The sequence below is a fragment of the Macaca mulatta genome, chromosome 20 (genome assembly GCF_049350105.2).
Source record: "Macaca mulatta isolate MMU2019108-1 chromosome 20, T2T-MMU8v2.0, whole genome shotgun sequence".
Classification (NCBI taxonomy): domain Eukaryota; kingdom Metazoa; phylum Chordata; class Mammalia; order Primates; family Cercopithecidae; genus Macaca; species Macaca mulatta.
Window position 1 is genome coordinate 6,895,622 of NC_133425.1, and position 16,687 is coordinate 6,912,308.

General features: G+C 45.5%; 1 protein-coding gene across 2 annotated transcripts in view; it reads left to right on the plus strand.

The window, feature by feature from the left end:
• RBFOX1 (RNA binding fox-1 homolog 1) overlaps positions 1-16,687 on the plus strand; it is a 2,485,711-nt gene that overhangs the window by 393,111 nt on the left and 2,075,913 nt on the right. The window lies entirely within an intron of this gene.

The window sequence follows — 16,687 nt, forward strand, 5'->3', positions numbered from 1 at the left end:
TAGGCTGTGAGCACTTACTCCTGCTACCCGTGGTCCTGGGGTCTTCACCAGTTTTCTGACTCAGTCTTCTCTGGTTCCCATCCCGGGGTGCTCAGCAGTCAAAGCCAGCCTTGTACTCAGTCAAAAACCCCAGAAGCTGTTTCTGTCTGCCTGGGACTCTGTGTTCTCCAATAGTCAGGCTTGTTCCCCTCTTTTAAGGGTGTCCTGTACACAACAGTGTCCATTGAAGTCCAGAAACATTAGCACCAGCCATGTGGGAAAGACAGGTGCATATGTCTCCTGCATACCTTGGGTTTTACCAATCTTACTGTAATCAAGCTGTCTTTATTCTCAGGGATTTAGTGAAAATGAGTTGTTTCTGAGGTCTATACCCTGGAAACCTAGTGTTTTTTTTCTGTCTTGTCTTTATTTCTCTCTCTCCATATTCCTCAACTAATGCCGTGAACGGGAAAAGCAAGGTTTGCTGTTTGATTTGTTGCAGAGCCAGGTCAGGTAGCCAATTATATTTAATAGAAGAATAGATGATGAGAGTGTCTGTCCTTCCCCTCGGCAGCGTCTCCGAGGCTTATCTGTGGCATCATGGAAGGTAACACTCTTACCTGGTATCTGCTAGGAGGATACTGTTCGAGCCATCAGTCCTTTGTTTAAGCTCTGGCATGTACAATGTACCCAGGAAATGGTTGGCAATTTAAAAAATTGAGGTATAACTTACATAACATAAATTACACAAATCTTGAGCACACAGCATTATGAATTTTTACATCTGTGTGTCTCTGCGTTACTACCACTCAGATCACGATGTAAAGTATTTTTAGCTCCTGGAAGGCTTCCCACTGCCCCTCCACCAACAGCTCTCCCCACTCTGCCCTCTCTTTCCTTTGGTAAGTTTTGTTAGTTTCTGAGAGTCATAGAGATGGAATCGTGACCTGATGCATGCATCTGTTTCCTTTGCTGTGATGATGGCTGTGTGGGTATATGCATGAGTCCAGACTCATCCGATCATATACAGGAGATGGCTGCAGATTTTTGTACTTAAGTTATACCTCAAAAAAAAAAACTGTTTTAAAAGAAAGAAATGTCCATGAACACCATCCATCACTTTGAAATTCTCATTTTGGGTCAGGTTGAAACCAGCTCAGGAAGGCAAATCAGGTTAGTTTCTGTTTGAGAGTTTGCTTTTACTTGAAAGCATTAAAAGGCGACCTTCAATGTGGATTTTGCTGTGCCTGGACACCAGTGGGTGTCAGGTCCAGAACCCAGCTTCCTGTTGCTCTGGGATCATGGGATCTGGAGAGCCCCATGTAGGGCAGATGACTTTGGATAGCTGATGGATGCCAGCTCCTCCCAGCTGGCATCCTTTGCCCCTGTGGTTCCAGGGAGGCCAGGCTATTTAGAACGAACGTGGCTGTTGCTTCTGGACAAGACAAAATGTCTAATATATTTACAGTTACTGTGGTTTGTGCCTGATTTGCAGCGGTGGAGGAACCACATGAGAAAATTGTCCATTTTACAAGATGTGCAAAGCGGTTACCTGCGAGGCCTTGACTCTAAGGCTATGTTCGTTCCTAGAAAATAGGGTTGGCTCCACTGTCTTCTCACTAAGCAGTGTGTAGGATGCTGACAGACAGGCCTCCCGGGCTCCAGCCACCTTGGCTGCAAACATCAGTATGAAACTCTGACCCTGGGACGGAGGGTCTAAGTTCCTGGGCAGATAGTGCTCAGGGACGGGCATGTTCAACACGAGATTAACAGGCTCTGCAGGGAGGCCCGGAGACCTGGGGCTGGGACTAGATTGCTTTGCAAGGTAAGCTCTTGATTTCATGACCTCATCTCTCGCCCCAACCCCGAGACTTCACTCACAATCCAGGTTGTTAACAGGGAGTGATCTTATCCTGTTAGCCTTTCACTCGAGAGAAATTGGATTGAAAATCTCGCCAGACTGCCTCCGGACAGAGCTTTTCCATCAGCTGTGAGTGACCCTTGGGCCAGGGAGAGTTGCTTTCCTTTGCACACCATTAGCAGCGAAGAGGGGGGCCTCCATCTCTGCCCGGCTGTTGTCAGAAACTTGGAGAGGAGGCCCCCCCGGGAGCTTGCTGCCTGACCCATGCTGAGACCTGAGTAAGCTGCTTCCCCTCTCTGGACTGGGGCTCACCTCTCTCTTGCATGTCCTTTCACCGAGTTTCCATGAAGACAGTCAGACCTGGGCAAGTCTCCTGGGGACATGGGGGCTCACCACCTTCTCCTGGTGGCCCAGGACTTCAAAGAAGAATATGCCTGACTTTCTACAGTCATTATTTTTTACTGTGCCCATTCTGTATTATTAAATCTCTGTGCAGGTAGTAAATTCCTAGGATGCATTAAAAACAAACAAACAAAACAAACAACAGCAACAAAACGAAAGCAAAATCTCATAAAACTCCAAGACCTGAACTCATGACACCTTCTGGGTTGGCGCCTACTGTTTCACTGGCCTCGCTTACTTTCATGGTTCAGCAGAAAGTGAACATTCAAACCAGGTGCCCTGTCAGTGGCTCGGGCGCTGTGATTTCAGCATCTGAAAGAGCAGCTTCCATTTTCTGAGCAGCTGCTGGAGCCTGGGGAGCTTTGCGTTCGTTTTTGTGCGAGGCTCACGTTATCCCGGCATCATCCGTCCTGGCATTAGCCCATTTTGTGGAGGGAAAGACTGAGCTTAGGGATCCACCCAACACGTGCCATCTGAATTGAGATCTCCTTCTCTTCCCCACGTTGCCACATCTCCACACATGCTCTAGAGAAGCATCACGTCATTGCCTCTCTACAGCATGGCAAGATCTCAGGTCTACTGAGTACTTTCTGTTCTCAGTGCTGCATTGGTTGCCTGGGACTGCCATCACAGATCCCCCACACCGACCGCTTCAACAGTAGAAATGCATTTCCTCACAGTTCTGGAGGCCAGAAACCTGAGGTCAGTGTGTCAGCAGGGTTGGCTTCTTCTGAGACCTGTCTCCTTGGCTTGTAGATGGTCATCTTCTTGCTGTGTCTTTCCATGTGTCTCTGTCAGTATCCTCACCTCTTCCCGTAAGAACAACATTCACATTGGATTAGGGCCATCATAATCTCATTTTATTTACTTATGTATTTTTTTGGTAGAGATAGGGTCTCTCTCTGTCTCCCAGGCCGGACTGCAGTGGCAGGATCGTGGCTTGCTGTGGCCTTCACTTCCTGGGCTTAAGTAATCCTCCCACCTCAGCTGCTTGAGTAGCTAGGAACACAGGCATGTGCCACTACACTCAGCTAATATTTATTTGTTTGTTTGTTTGTTTATTTTTGAGATGGAGTCTCACTCTGTGGCCCAGGCTGGAGTGCAGTGGCATGATCTAGGGTCTCTGCAAGCTCCGTCTCCCATGTTGACGCCATTCTCCTGTCTCAGCCTCCTGAGTAGCTGGGACTACAGGTGGCCGCCACCATGCCTGCCTAATTTCTTGTATTTTTAGTAGAGACGGGGTTTCACCGTGTTAGCCAGGATGGTCTTGATCTCCTGACCTCGTGATCCATCTGCCTCAGCCTCCCAAAGTACTGGGATTGCAGGCGTGAGCCACCGCACCCAGCCTGCTAATTTTTAGTTTTTGTAGAGATGGGGTTTCCATGTGTAGCCCAGGCTGGTCTCAAACTCTTGGGCTCATGGGATTTTCCCATCTCAGCCTCCCAAAGTGCTGGGATTACAGGCATGAGCCGCCATGCCCAGCTTTCCTTTGAGCTGAATTAACCTTTTTAAAAGACCTATCTCCAAATAGGTCTGACAAATATCTCTCGCGTTCTGAGTTGCTGGGGGTCAGGATTTCCACAAGTGAAATTTGGAGGCACCCAGTATAGCCTGTCAAAAATGCTTTGCATGTTATTTTTGTCGTCTTGACGATACTCTGTGAAGTAGATGTCGCTGTCAACCATTGATGATGGTTGGCCTGTCAGTCACTGATGGATTGAGGAAACGGAGGGAGGGTGGGTGGGAGGATTTACATAGAATGTGGGATGTAGACATCAGCGGGGCTCAATGCTGACTTCCCCTACTGAAAATACTCTAAGTGAACATTAATTCTTAAACCCGTATCAACTCAGTGTGTCATGGAATGATTTAGGAAAAGGAGGATATGGAAAATACCAGGATGATGAGGATTCTTTCCAGGCAAAAGATGTTTTCCCACCCTAATTAAGAATGGAGTCATTAACTCCGAAAGTCCAGTGAAACCATCATCTGCGTACTGTATTTGGATTTTGTGCAAATGTGTATCTATCCAGGTGCATATTTCTGCACCCAAGCCTTGTTTCAGTGCTTAGGGGTAGTGGTAATGATGTCCATACCCTGGAAACATCTTTCAGTGCTCCAAGCAGCTGCCAAAAGCCACTGGCCCAGCATCTCCTGGGAAGGATGAGGTTCTTGTAACAACGCAGACCTTGGCCACGTGTCAAAAGTAAACATGGCTGTGGGGAAATGGAATTATCTGGGTTATCTGAAACTTTGCCAGAAGCATTGTTCTCTTATTCCTGAAAAATGTGTTCTTCATTAAAACCATACATGAATCAAATTTTCCCCAACATTCTCAGCAACCAATTCCACTTGGCACCAAAGATCCACAATCTACAGTGTACCTGCTAGGCTCTAGTTGTTAAAAACAGTGTCTTGACACCAATTACGATGCCAGAGCCCCAAGTTTGAGATGTTAGGCTCCTTTGGCTTGTTATATCTTCTCTTTGTCATGCTTCTCATAATGGTGGGATGTTAATTATACATAATTAATTAGTTATGTTTAGTGTCTGTCTTTTCCGCCAGAATGTAGGCTCTGTGGGGTAAGGAGTCTGGTGCACTGCCCTCTACTCGGCAGCTGGCGTAGTAAGCACTTGGTAAATAATCACTGGATGAATAAACGAATCCATTGGATTACAGACTTAGGTCATCGGAGGTCTTCGTTCATGCCTGTGGAATTTTCAGAACTTGACTCTCGTCCTTTTCTCTAGTGGTACTTTTTTAAAAATTCCATTTATTTGCTTAGACCAAGGGTTGGCAAACTTCAGCCCACAGGCCAAATCTGGCCCAATGCCTGTTGCTTTTAAATAAAGTTTTATTGGAACACAACCACACCTGTTCATTTATGTATTGTGGCTTTCCTGCTACAATATCAGAGTTGAATAGTTGCAAGGGAGACTGTGTGGCCCACAAAGCCAAGAATATTTACTATTGGCCCTCCACGTCTGGGGGTTTTGCATCTGTGGATTCAGTCAACCTCGATTCAAAAATATCCTTATGTGTACGATGGCTGCGTCTCTACCCAACATGTGCCGACTTTGTTTTCTTATCGTTCCCTAAACAACACAGTATAACAACTGTTTCCATGGCATTTACGTTGTATTGGGTATTACAGGTCATCTATAGACGGTTTGAAGTATATGGGAGGATATCTGTAGATTATATACATACACAAATACTATGCCGCTTTGTATGAGACTTAAACATTCATGGGTTTTGGTATACGGGGGAGTCTTGGAACCAACCCCTCATGAACACCAAAGGGAATGGATGACTGTGCTATCCGGCCATGTAAGAAAAACTGGCTAATCCCTGGCTTAGTCTAAAGAAAGCCACCAGTGAAGTGAGCAATCTCACGGGGGCATTATGGTGTTGGCCTGAGAAGAGAAGGGGTGCGGTACGTCTGATGGGGTGACTGTTTTCCTTTACCCGGTGGACGGGACTCTAGTGGACTTCTTACGGCAGGGGTCCTCAAACTGAAGAGTGTGTAAGAATCACCTAAGCAGTTCCTCAAAATACATTTTCCTGGGCCCTTCCACAGGCAGTGATGGGATGGCACCCAGGAATGTATTCAGTCATTAAGTCAGCAATTGTATACTCAGCACTGACTGTGTGCCAGAGACAATTCTAGGTGCTGGGTGGACTGCACTGAACAAAACAGAGAAAGTCCGTACTCTCAGAAAGTTTCTGTTCTAGTGGGAGAACATTCATAATCACCAAACAAACATGCACGGTCGTGCTAAGCGCTGGACAGGCCCACGAATACTTTTCTGCATTTTTACCCACTCCCTAGGTGGTACAGGTGCAGATGGCTGGAGGACCACATGGTCCCAACTACTTTCTTAAGGCCTCTGAAAAATTCTCATCTGTGCCTTCTTTTGTTCCCACTACACTGGTTCCCCCTTCCCCAGCTGCTTGTGATGTCTCCCTCCCTTCTCCCCACCTCCTTCCCTTTTTCCCCCTCATTTGTTTTCTTTCTCCTTCCTTCCCTCTCTCTCTCCTGCTCTTTTTCTCCCCCATCGCTCCCTCTCAGTCTGATTGAGAGTTGAAGTCCTCAGATGGCAAGAATATTTCACAGTTTATAAAGGCTTTTGGAAAAAGAGCTTTATTGAGATATCATTCATATACAGTACAATTCACCCATTTAGAGCATACGATTCAGTGGTTTTTTATTATTCACAGAGTTGTGCCAACATCAGCACAATCAACTTTAGAACATTTCCATCATCCCCCAACGAAATCCCATACCAAGGCTTTTGCAGACTATTTGATTTGATCCTTACAGAGCTGAGAAGAGCAGGGCAGATGGTGTCGACCCCATTTTACAGATGAGCAAATAAGGGATTAAAGAGTTTGGGGGTTTGGAAAAGCGAAGGAGAACATTTTAGGTCACTTTTAATATTAGAAGTTTCCAAGGAGTTCCTAAAAATAAGGCCTTTTGGCGACTCTCCTGTTCCCCAGAGACTTTGTTGTTGTTGTTGTTGTTGTTGAGACGGAATCTCGCTCTGTCGCCCAGGCTGGAGTGCAGTGGTGCGATCTCAGCTCACTGCAAGCTCTGCCTCCCGGGTTCACACCATTCTCCCGCCTCAGCCTCCCAAACATCTGGGACTACAGGCGCCCGCCACCACGCCCAACTAATTTCCTTTTTGTATTTTTAGTAGAGACGGAGTTTCACCGTGTTAGCCAGGATGGTCTCGATCTCCTGACCTTGTGATCCACCCGCTTCAGCCTCCCAAAGTGCTGGGATTACAGGCGTGGACCACCACGCCCGGCCACCCCGAGACTTTTAAAGCTCGTACCCAGGTGGGGAAAAGCTCCTGAGAACCCCCTGAGTTCCTGAGATTTCTAAAGCACAGGTTCATGTTCCTCATCCCCCACCTGGGAGGCACAAGGACAGTGGCTGTGATTGTCTGTCTGGCTAATAGATTCCGACTGCCAGCCACTCACTGAAGCGCGCTCTCAGCTACTGCCGTGCATATGCATCAGGCTGGCTGGCTTGGGCACGGCCGCCAATGCGGGGTGACGGGGCCTGGGGCTTGCCTCAGGGACTCTTCAGGAAGCTCATATGCTGAGTGCCAGGTGGCACCACAGAGCTCTTATCGCAGGATGGGGGGACAGAGAAAGCTGCTTGCTGAATGGCTCTGGGAGACGAGATGGGCTGTTTGAACATTTGGAAACTGACCAGTAGCTTTATCTGGTGCCAAACAGCAAAATGTATGGTCTGTAGGGACTCCACCCGGATTTGGGACAGTGTGATTGAGGGTGACTCTGGTGCCAGAGAGCCTGGCATGAGAGATACCAGCAGTCACCCTCCATAGGCAGCTCTGGATTATATTTAAAATGGGATTCAGGGACATTGCACAGAGTACAATGAAATGGACCCAGCATTACAATTTTGCATTTGAGCCATCTTTCTCTTTCTTACCGAAGTGCTCTTAGTATTGTCATTGGTTAGGCTTTACTGGAAGATGAGCCCCCCAGAACAGGGAAGGATATATATATATATATATATAATTTTTTATTTTCTGTATCCCTAGGATCTGCAACAGGACCTGGGCATGGTCGGGCCGTAGGAAGCATTTGTGGAATGAATGATGCAATGGAGTCTCTGAGGGTGGTCCCCAGCTGTCAGGGGCTGCTCCACTCTGATGCTCACTGCAGTTCTCAGATGAAGAGACTGGGGCACAGAGAGGTCAGGAATGTGGCCATGGGTCACACAGCTTCTCAGGAGTCTGGTCGGGATTTGAACTCATTGATGTGCCTGACCACCGCACTGTTCTTCCTAACCAGTCAAGTTTTGTGGAGGAGTTTGGATTTACTCTTAAACATATATTTTTTAAATTTTTTGAGATGGAGTCTTGCTCTGTTGCCCAGGCTCAAGTGCAGTGGCGTGATCTTGGCTCACTGCAACCTCTGCCTCCTGGGTTCAAGTGATTCTCTTGCCTCAGCCCCCTGAGTAGCGGGGACGACAGGTGCCCACCATCATGCCCAGCTAATGTTTGTATTTTTGGTAGAGATACAGTTTCACCATTTTGGCCAGGATGGTTTCAAACTCCTGACCTCAGGTGATCTGTCTGCCTCAGCCTCCCAAAGTGCTGGGATGACAGGTGTGAGCCACTGTCCAGCCCTGGATTTACTCTTTAATATCTTTTTTTCTTTTTTTTTTTTTTTGAGACAGAATTTCACTGTTGTTGCCCAGGCTGGAGTGTGTTGGTGTGATCTCAGCTCACTGCACCCTCCGCCTCCTGGATTCAAGCTATTCTTCTACCCTAGCCTCACATGTAGCTGGGATTACAGGCATGTGCCACCACGCCTGGCTAATTTTAAATTTTCTTTTTAATAGAGACGGGTTTCTGCATGTTGGTCAGGCTGGTCTCGAACTCCTGACCTCGGGTGATCCGCCTGCCTTGGCTTCCCGAAGTGCTGGGATTATAGGCGTGAGCCACCGCACCTGACCTCCTTAATATCTTCTGTCCTCCAATTTATCCTCTGGAGGAAGGATGACTCACAGTTCTGGAGGCAAGCCGTCAGAGACCAAGGTGTTGTCAGGGTTGGTTTCTTCTACAGCCTCCCTCCTTGGCTTATAGACGACCGTCTTCTCCTTGTGTCTTCATGTGGGCTTTCTGTGTCTGTGTGTGTATCTGTATTTTAATTAGCTGGGCATGGTGGTGGGCACCTGTAGTCCCAGCTACTCAGGAGGCTGAGGCAGGATAATCACTTGAACCCCGGAGGCAGAGGTTGCAGTGAGCCAAGATCACACCACTGCACTCCAGCCTGGGTGACAGAGCAAGACTCCATCTTAGGAGGACGCCAGTCAGGTTGGACTGGGACTCACTGTGATGACCCCACTTTCACTTACCTCTCTTTCAAGAACTTGTCCTTGATAACAGTCATATTCTGAGCTCCTGGGGGTTAGGACTTTAACATATGAATTCTGGGGAAACACAGTTCAGTCCATAACAAACCCTAACCAAAAAGATCCTGGAATAGTCCTGTTCCTTCCTCTCCAAATCCTTTGTTTTCATCCTCTGCTCCCCCAGTGGGAATAAGGTGTCAAATGTTGACACGAGCTCCGATATTCATCAGTTCTAGACAACTGGTTATACTTCAGTGCTTAGGGAGAAATGAGTTTCCTTACCTTCTCATGATAGATCTTGTGAATGGGACTGAAGATTCAACCAGAGGTTAAACAAAAAGCTCAACTCTCTTGCTTTCCTTGGTGCCCTTCTGAGCACATCTGAGCAATCGTTTTATCTAAATAATTTTTTTTTCCATAAGAAAGAATTTTGCTTAATTGGGTCTCATTTCTGTTCTCCCCTTAACGACTGAGCGTCTCCATTTCTGTTGGGATTGAGAGCCCCGATCAGTTCAGATAAATCAGCTTCCTTTTTAAATTATGATCTTGGAGGAAATAATGATCTAACTTACTTTTTGTTAATTACTTTTATGTGAATTAGACATCCCGGCTTTGCGGTTGCTGCTTTCCTCAGAAGTATTTAAGTCCTCAAATCTATTTAAACTTTTTCTTTTTACTTAAGATGCTGAAAATTTCCACTATTAGAAATAATTTGGGTTTTTAAAGTTCAGCTTCATGGCTCTGTAATTGTAAATAATTTGAGCTGAAAATGATTCTATCATATCCCATGTAGTGGCATCAAATTACCATTTTCTCTTCAAGATTTTCTTATATGTGTGTCAGACTTAGTAAATAAATAAATAGAACACAAGGTAATGAATGAAACAGTCTGGTAGAATTTTAAAACAGAAACCAAACTGTGTATCCCACATTCAGCAATTATGACTTTTAACCATAGTGGTCATGGTGTGTAGTGTGTGTATGTGTGTGTGTGTGTGTGTGTGTGTATCCCAAAGGGGGAAAATGATCATTTGTAAAGGATGGAAAATGCTATTGCTTTGAGTAGAAAGCAATAGATTGCAAAATAAATAATTTAGAGTTTTTATTTTAAAAAATCCCAAATCTTCAGAAGAGAAGTGACAGCCTTATAATAAATAAGCAACAACCTTATAAATAACAACAAACTAAGAAGGGGATTAATACCCCAAAGTAGAAATACAGTTGCCCCTCTGTATCCACAGGTTCAACCAACTGAAGATTGAAAAATAGAAACAGTAAAAATTATACAAATAAAAAGCAATAGAGTATAACGACTACTTACATAGCATTTGCACTGTATTGAATGTTAACAGTAATTCAAGACGATTTAAAGTATACGGGAGGATAAGCATAGGTACTATGCAAATACCACACCATTTCATATAAGGGGGTTGAACATTCATGGATTTTAGTATCCACAAGGGGAGTCCTGGAACAAATCCCTCATGGATATGGAGAAACGATTGTATGTAATTAAAACTTGTGAGAAGAGGCCAAAGCAGCATTTAGAGGCATTCTTATAGCCTTAGGTATTATCAGAAGTATTCTGTCATCAGAGAGAGAAATTCCTTATATTTTGAGTATTAAGTAAAGTAGTATAAGGGTGGTCGTCTATCTTTGCCCACCCCACCCCAGTTAGTAAAAATGTTGTACAGTTAGAGTTTTGGTGCTGGCTCACAGTTTAGTGTCTGGCATTGGGTAGATACCCTTATATCAGATAGTCTATCGAGAAATACAGTGCAGTCCAGTGTTTGAGGTAAGGTCTTGGGAGTTCAAAGAATCCAGGAATCGAAGTCTCTTCTGCCATGCAAATGGTGATCCTGTCTATGATACCACTTCTCGCAGACTAAATTCCTTTTCTTTTTCTTTTCTCTTTTATTGCTTCTTTTTATTGGCCCCTCTGTATCCTGGGCACATTCTCCATTGAAAGCCCAATCAAAAGGAGCTCTGAGTTTTGGGGGTAAGTGTTATAACTATACTGATCACCATGATCATGGTGTGTGTGTTTAGGTGTCTAGGATCTGGGTTAGGGGAAGAACCTTTAGGTCAGCCAAGTAGTATTTGGACTCTAGGAAAGATCTCAAACATAAAGTCTGAACTGCTGAACTGTCCTAGAGTTATTTCTCTGTCTTCATCCTCAATAAGAGTGAAGACACCCCGAGAACCCATAGCTGAGACAGCTGCTGGGATAAATGATGGAAGAAGCCTTGCTATTACAGTCCTTGATATCAAGCAGGGTTGACATAGCAGTCTCTTGTTTTTCACCTGCCAAGTTCCAAGGGTAGGATTTTACATCCACAAGAAATTTCAGTATCCTTATGGCGGAAGGGAGATCTCACAGCACCCTTGTCTGTACTCTTCTACGTGGGTTATGATGAATGCTGTAGCATCTGACCTAAGCTAAGTCTTAAGACCTTAGTCCTAAGCTAAGTCAGGGAATCTTGTAGCTTCGTATGGATAGCAAGTTATGGCTGATGCCAAATGTCAACAGAGTAAACTGTGAGTGCGATTAAATGTCTTTCTAATGATGTTATCCAGGCCCCAAGCACCCATTGTAGAGCAAAAAAATACACCAAAGCAGCAGTAAGCAATCAAGAGAAAAGAAAAAAAAAAAGCGATGCTGTAAAAAGAAGAAGCTGTTTTACTCTTCAGTTTCCACTTACAACATATTGAGAGTACAAGGCTAGATGAACAACCTGAATTCAACTCACGAGACCTAAATTCAAAGCAGAAGTGATTCTAGAATACCTTCCCCCTATCCCAACTCCTCTGTCTTCTAAAGATGTACCAGGACGATGTTCAATATTTAACAACATTTAGGGCTCAGGTGCCAGTGACTCAGAATGGATACAGCAGCTAACTAGAGCAGACCCAGCTATAAACCCACACAGCTGTGCCATGGCCAACCAAGACTGCCAGTGGTATAAATCCTTCATTGCATCTTCAGGACGTTGCCTGCAAGTTTGTAGGGGACCTTATGGTCCTCATGGACCCAAAGTCACTGCCCAAAGAAGGCGTCATGGGCCATTTAACTACTGGATAACTCAGTAGCAAAGGAAGAATGGAGTCTAATGTCAGAACAAATCTGAGAAGCTGGTTTAGCTTGGGACCAATGCCTCATTGTTTAGGCAAGAGATCTTGTCCGTGGTGCCTGCTTGGGGTCTTGGTATGATAATGGTTGCTCTGAGCCTTGGCTTTTTATGTGCTTACCTCCTTTCCTTCTAGTTTAAGGTTGTGTTTGTCCAACTCTTGTATTTCAGCCGAGGGACCTGATGTCAGTGGTTCAGTGCATTCTGTTCAGCTGGAAGCAACAGAGCCAAATGGTTAAGACGGTAGGTTTGGAGTCCGTTAGAGCTGGAGTGAAATCCTGGCCTTCAAGCCCACTTTATAAGTCTTCATGAGTAGGAAAGTACCCATCTTAGGGTGTTGTAGGGAGGAGTCAGTTAGCTGATTGTTGATCAAGCACTTAACTCACAGCAGTGCCTGGTGACTGTTGTTATTTGGTTGGGGATAGGATGTCTCTATGTCTGGGAGGTGCTCCTTGCAGGAGAAAAACACAGATGCATTTCAGGATTCTGTGTGTCTTTCCACCTGTGTTTATCCTCCTCTCAGAAGTCATTTGAGGCTCAGAGGCACAGAGGTATGTGCCTTCTGCAGGAGTAGAGATCAAGGAGGAAGGATTGGGACTTCGGCCAGGTGTGATGGCTCATACCTGTAATCACAGGACTTTGGGAGGCCAAAATGGGTGGATCACCTGAAGTCAGGAGTTCGAGACCAGCCTGGGCAACAAGGTGAAACCCTGTGTCTACTAAAAATACAAAAATTAGCCAGGCATTGTGGCGCACACGTATAATCCCAGCTACTCAGGAGGCTGAGGGAGGAGAATCGTTTGAAATCGGGAGGCAGCGGTTGCAGTGAGCCAAGATCACACCATTGCACTGTAGACTGGGTGACAGAGTAAGACTCTGTCTCTCACAAAAAAAAAAAAAAAAAGAAAAAGAAAGGGAAAAAGGAGGAAACAGTGGGACATTAGACATTGAGCCTGTGCCCCACCATCTGATTACAAAAGTTCTTCCATCTCTGCCTGCAGGCCGTCTCAGGACCAGAGCATTGGCACGTGGCTTTCATATACTCTTGATGGAAAGGACTGAAGTTTCCATTGATTGGTGCCAGTGCCCTCATCAACCAGTGTTTCCCAGAGACAAGCCAAGCCGGCTTCTTATTCTTTTTCTATCCTGATGGACACGGGCTTGTCATTCAAACCCGGGCAGTATCTGGAGGGCCAGGCCCTAACTCGCACCTTGTACTTCAATTGTTGGAAAAACGGCAATGAAGGAGATACAATGTGTGGATGAGGAAGTCATTTCAGAAGGGAGCAACTTGAACTTTACATTTTTTAGTTTGCTGATGTTTAATGACCAAATATGTGTTTTTAGGTGGTTTCTGATGTTTTTTTCTCAATCTATTACAAAACAGCTGCAGAATGGCAACATTTGACATTTGAGAAAGGGAAAGTGGGAGTGGTGAAGTGATTCCCCTTGAAAGTGTCACACTTGTGTCTAGAGGTTGTCTGCAACAAATGGCCAAACCGGTCCCCAAAACTGTGACTGTAGGCACTCGGAGGTGCTGCATCTACGTTTGAAACCATCTAAAGCAAAGCAAAGAAAACTCAACTGGTCATTGAGTATGTCAGAATTTGCTCTGATGAAGGTGATAAGGTTGATGAAAATGGTGTTGGTGGCTTATGTTACTGGTCAGGCTCTCAGAGGTTCTCTCCAAGCTCATTTAAAAGTCTCTCTTCAGCCAGGCGTGGTGGCTCACGCCTGTAATTCTAGCACTTTGGGAGGCCAAAGTGAGTGGATCACAAAGTCAAGAGATCGAGACCATCCTGGCCAACATGGTGAAACCGCGTTTCTACTAAAAATACAAAAATTAGCTGGTCATGGTGTACACCTGTAGTCCCAGCTACCTGGGAGGCTGAGGCAGGAGAATCTCTTGAACGAAGGAGGCGTCCAGCCCGGCGACAGAGCGAGACTCCGTCTTAAAAAAAAAAAAAAAAAAAGTCTCTCTTCTATGTATCCATTACATTTTGACTTCAGTTTTAGATAATTTATCACACACTCATATGCCCTTCTGCATTCATGTTTCCCACCTTCTAGAATGGAAGCTACTTGATTGTTTCCTCTCCTCCCCTCATTCTTTGTACTTAGTATTGAGTTTTGGCACTTAGTAGGCGCTTACTGAGTATTTAGTCAATGAAATGTCCAGAGCTTGGTGAAAGGAAGTTAAGCATTGTCTAGATGAGCTTTTCTCTTACAAAGTCAAAATTTGGCCGAAGGCAGCTGCCATTGTAGGATCATTTTCTGGGATGGATACTGGGATGTCCATTAGGGTCAGGTTAATAATGATAGAGTGGAAACAGTAGAAATGGCATCCCCAAGTAGCAAAGGAAGGTTAAGCCTTCACCTGTTGGCTCTCTGTAAGCTTCTGTCTAAAGATCTCACAGGAGAATTGGATGTCTGAGATTTCTTTTCCAGTCCTACTTAAGCTAGGAAGCCAAGGAGGGCCCAGAGGTACCAGAAGTAGGACATCTGTGTGTGCCCAGAGGTCTCTTCACAAAGGACTCAGGATGCAGGTAAGCTACTTCGTATGGTACCTGTCACATGTATGCATTCAATATACTAAAAATAATAATTATTCTGGATTAGAGAAGATGTCATGAGACAACTAGCCACTGTCTGATGCATGAGAGTGAGGATGGATTTGGGAGTTAAACCTGCTGGGTTCCCAACCCACATCAATCTCTGTGTCCCTTGGGCAAGTCCTTTTACCTCTTATAGCTGTTTCCTGGTCAGTGTTATGTGAGCCCCTGTAAGGTGGAGATGATAATACCTACCCTGTATGTTGTGGTGAGAATCAAATTAACCAGATGAAAAGTGCCTAGCATAGTAACAACTCAGTAAATGAGAACCATCATTTTTGTTGTTGTTGTTGTTGTTGTTGTTGTATTTTTCAGCAAGGCAAGGGCTTTGATGTCTTGTAGGAATAGTTGAATTTTGGCATCATATGATTACGTACAGTATCAGTGGTGATTTATCCGGAAATAGCACTCACCTCCAGGCCCTGCCCATGAGCCACCAAGGTGCCCCACCTGTGTTTATTTTTCTTTCTTTTGTTTTGGAGCCTATAAGGGCATATCAGGAGGGGTTAAGATAGCCCCGTGACTGTGATTTAGTGAGCACTTACTGTCCCGTGCATGCTACTGCGCTAACACTTTACAAAATGGTCATGAATGAGCCTTCCTTCAGCCCTGTGAGGTAGGTACTCTTCTATACAAGCTGGGAGAATGCAGCACACAGAATTTCAGTAACTTTCTCCAAAGTAGCTAAGAAAACTGGGCTGGGAACACAACCCAGGTTACCTGATTTCTGGGCCTGCAGTCTTAACAACTTCTTAAAAACTCCCCCCCCCCTTTTTTTTGAGGTGGAGTCTCGCTCTGTTGCCCGGCTGGAGTGCAGTGGGTATGATCTCAGCTCACTGCAACCTCCACCTCCCAGGTTCAAGTGATTCTTCTGCCTCAGCCTTCTGAGTAGCTGGGACTATAGGAGCCAGTCACCACGCCCGGCTAATTTTTGTATTTTTAACAGAGACGGAGTTTCACCATATTGGCCAGGCTGGTCTCAAACTCCTGACCTCATGATCCACCCACCTCAGTCTCCCAAAGTGCTGGGATTTCAGGTGTGAGCCACCGCGCCTGGCCAACAACTCTTTTATGTCGGTGTGAGTTGGAATATTTTGAAGCTCCCACTCCTCTCCCTGGAACCACACACTTGTGGTTTCTTTTCTCATCCCAAAGCCTAAGTGCTCTTTTTTTTTTTTTAAATTTCAATAATTTTGGGGGTACAAGTGGTTTGTGGTTACATGAATAAGTTCTTTAGTGGTGATTTCTGAGATTTTGTTGCACTCATCACCTGAGCAATTACTCTATACCCAATGTGTAGTCTTTTAGAAAATATTCACAAACGGTGTATCCGACAAAGGGCTGACATCCAGAATCTACAAGGAACCCACATCAGCAAGAATAAAACAAATAATCCCATCAAAAAGTGGGTAAAGGGCTGGGCATGGTGGTGCATGCTTGTAATCCCAGCTGCTCAGGAGGCTGAGGCAGGAGAATCGCTAGAACCCAAGAGGCGGAGGCCACTGTACTCCATCCTGGGTGATAGAGTGAGACTCTTTTTTTTTTTTTTTTGAGACGGAGTCATGCTCTGTCGCCCAGGCTGGAGTGCAGTGGCCGGATCTCAGCTCACTGCAAGCTCCGCCTCCCGGGTACACGCCATTCTCCTGCCTCAGCCTCCCAAGTAGCTGGGACTACAGGCACCCGCCACTTCGCCCGGCTAGTTTTTGGTATTTTTTAGTAGAGACAGGGTTTCACCGTGTTAGCCAGGATGGTCTCGATCTCCTGACCTCATGATCCGCCCGTCTCGGCCTCCCAAAGTGCTGGGATTACA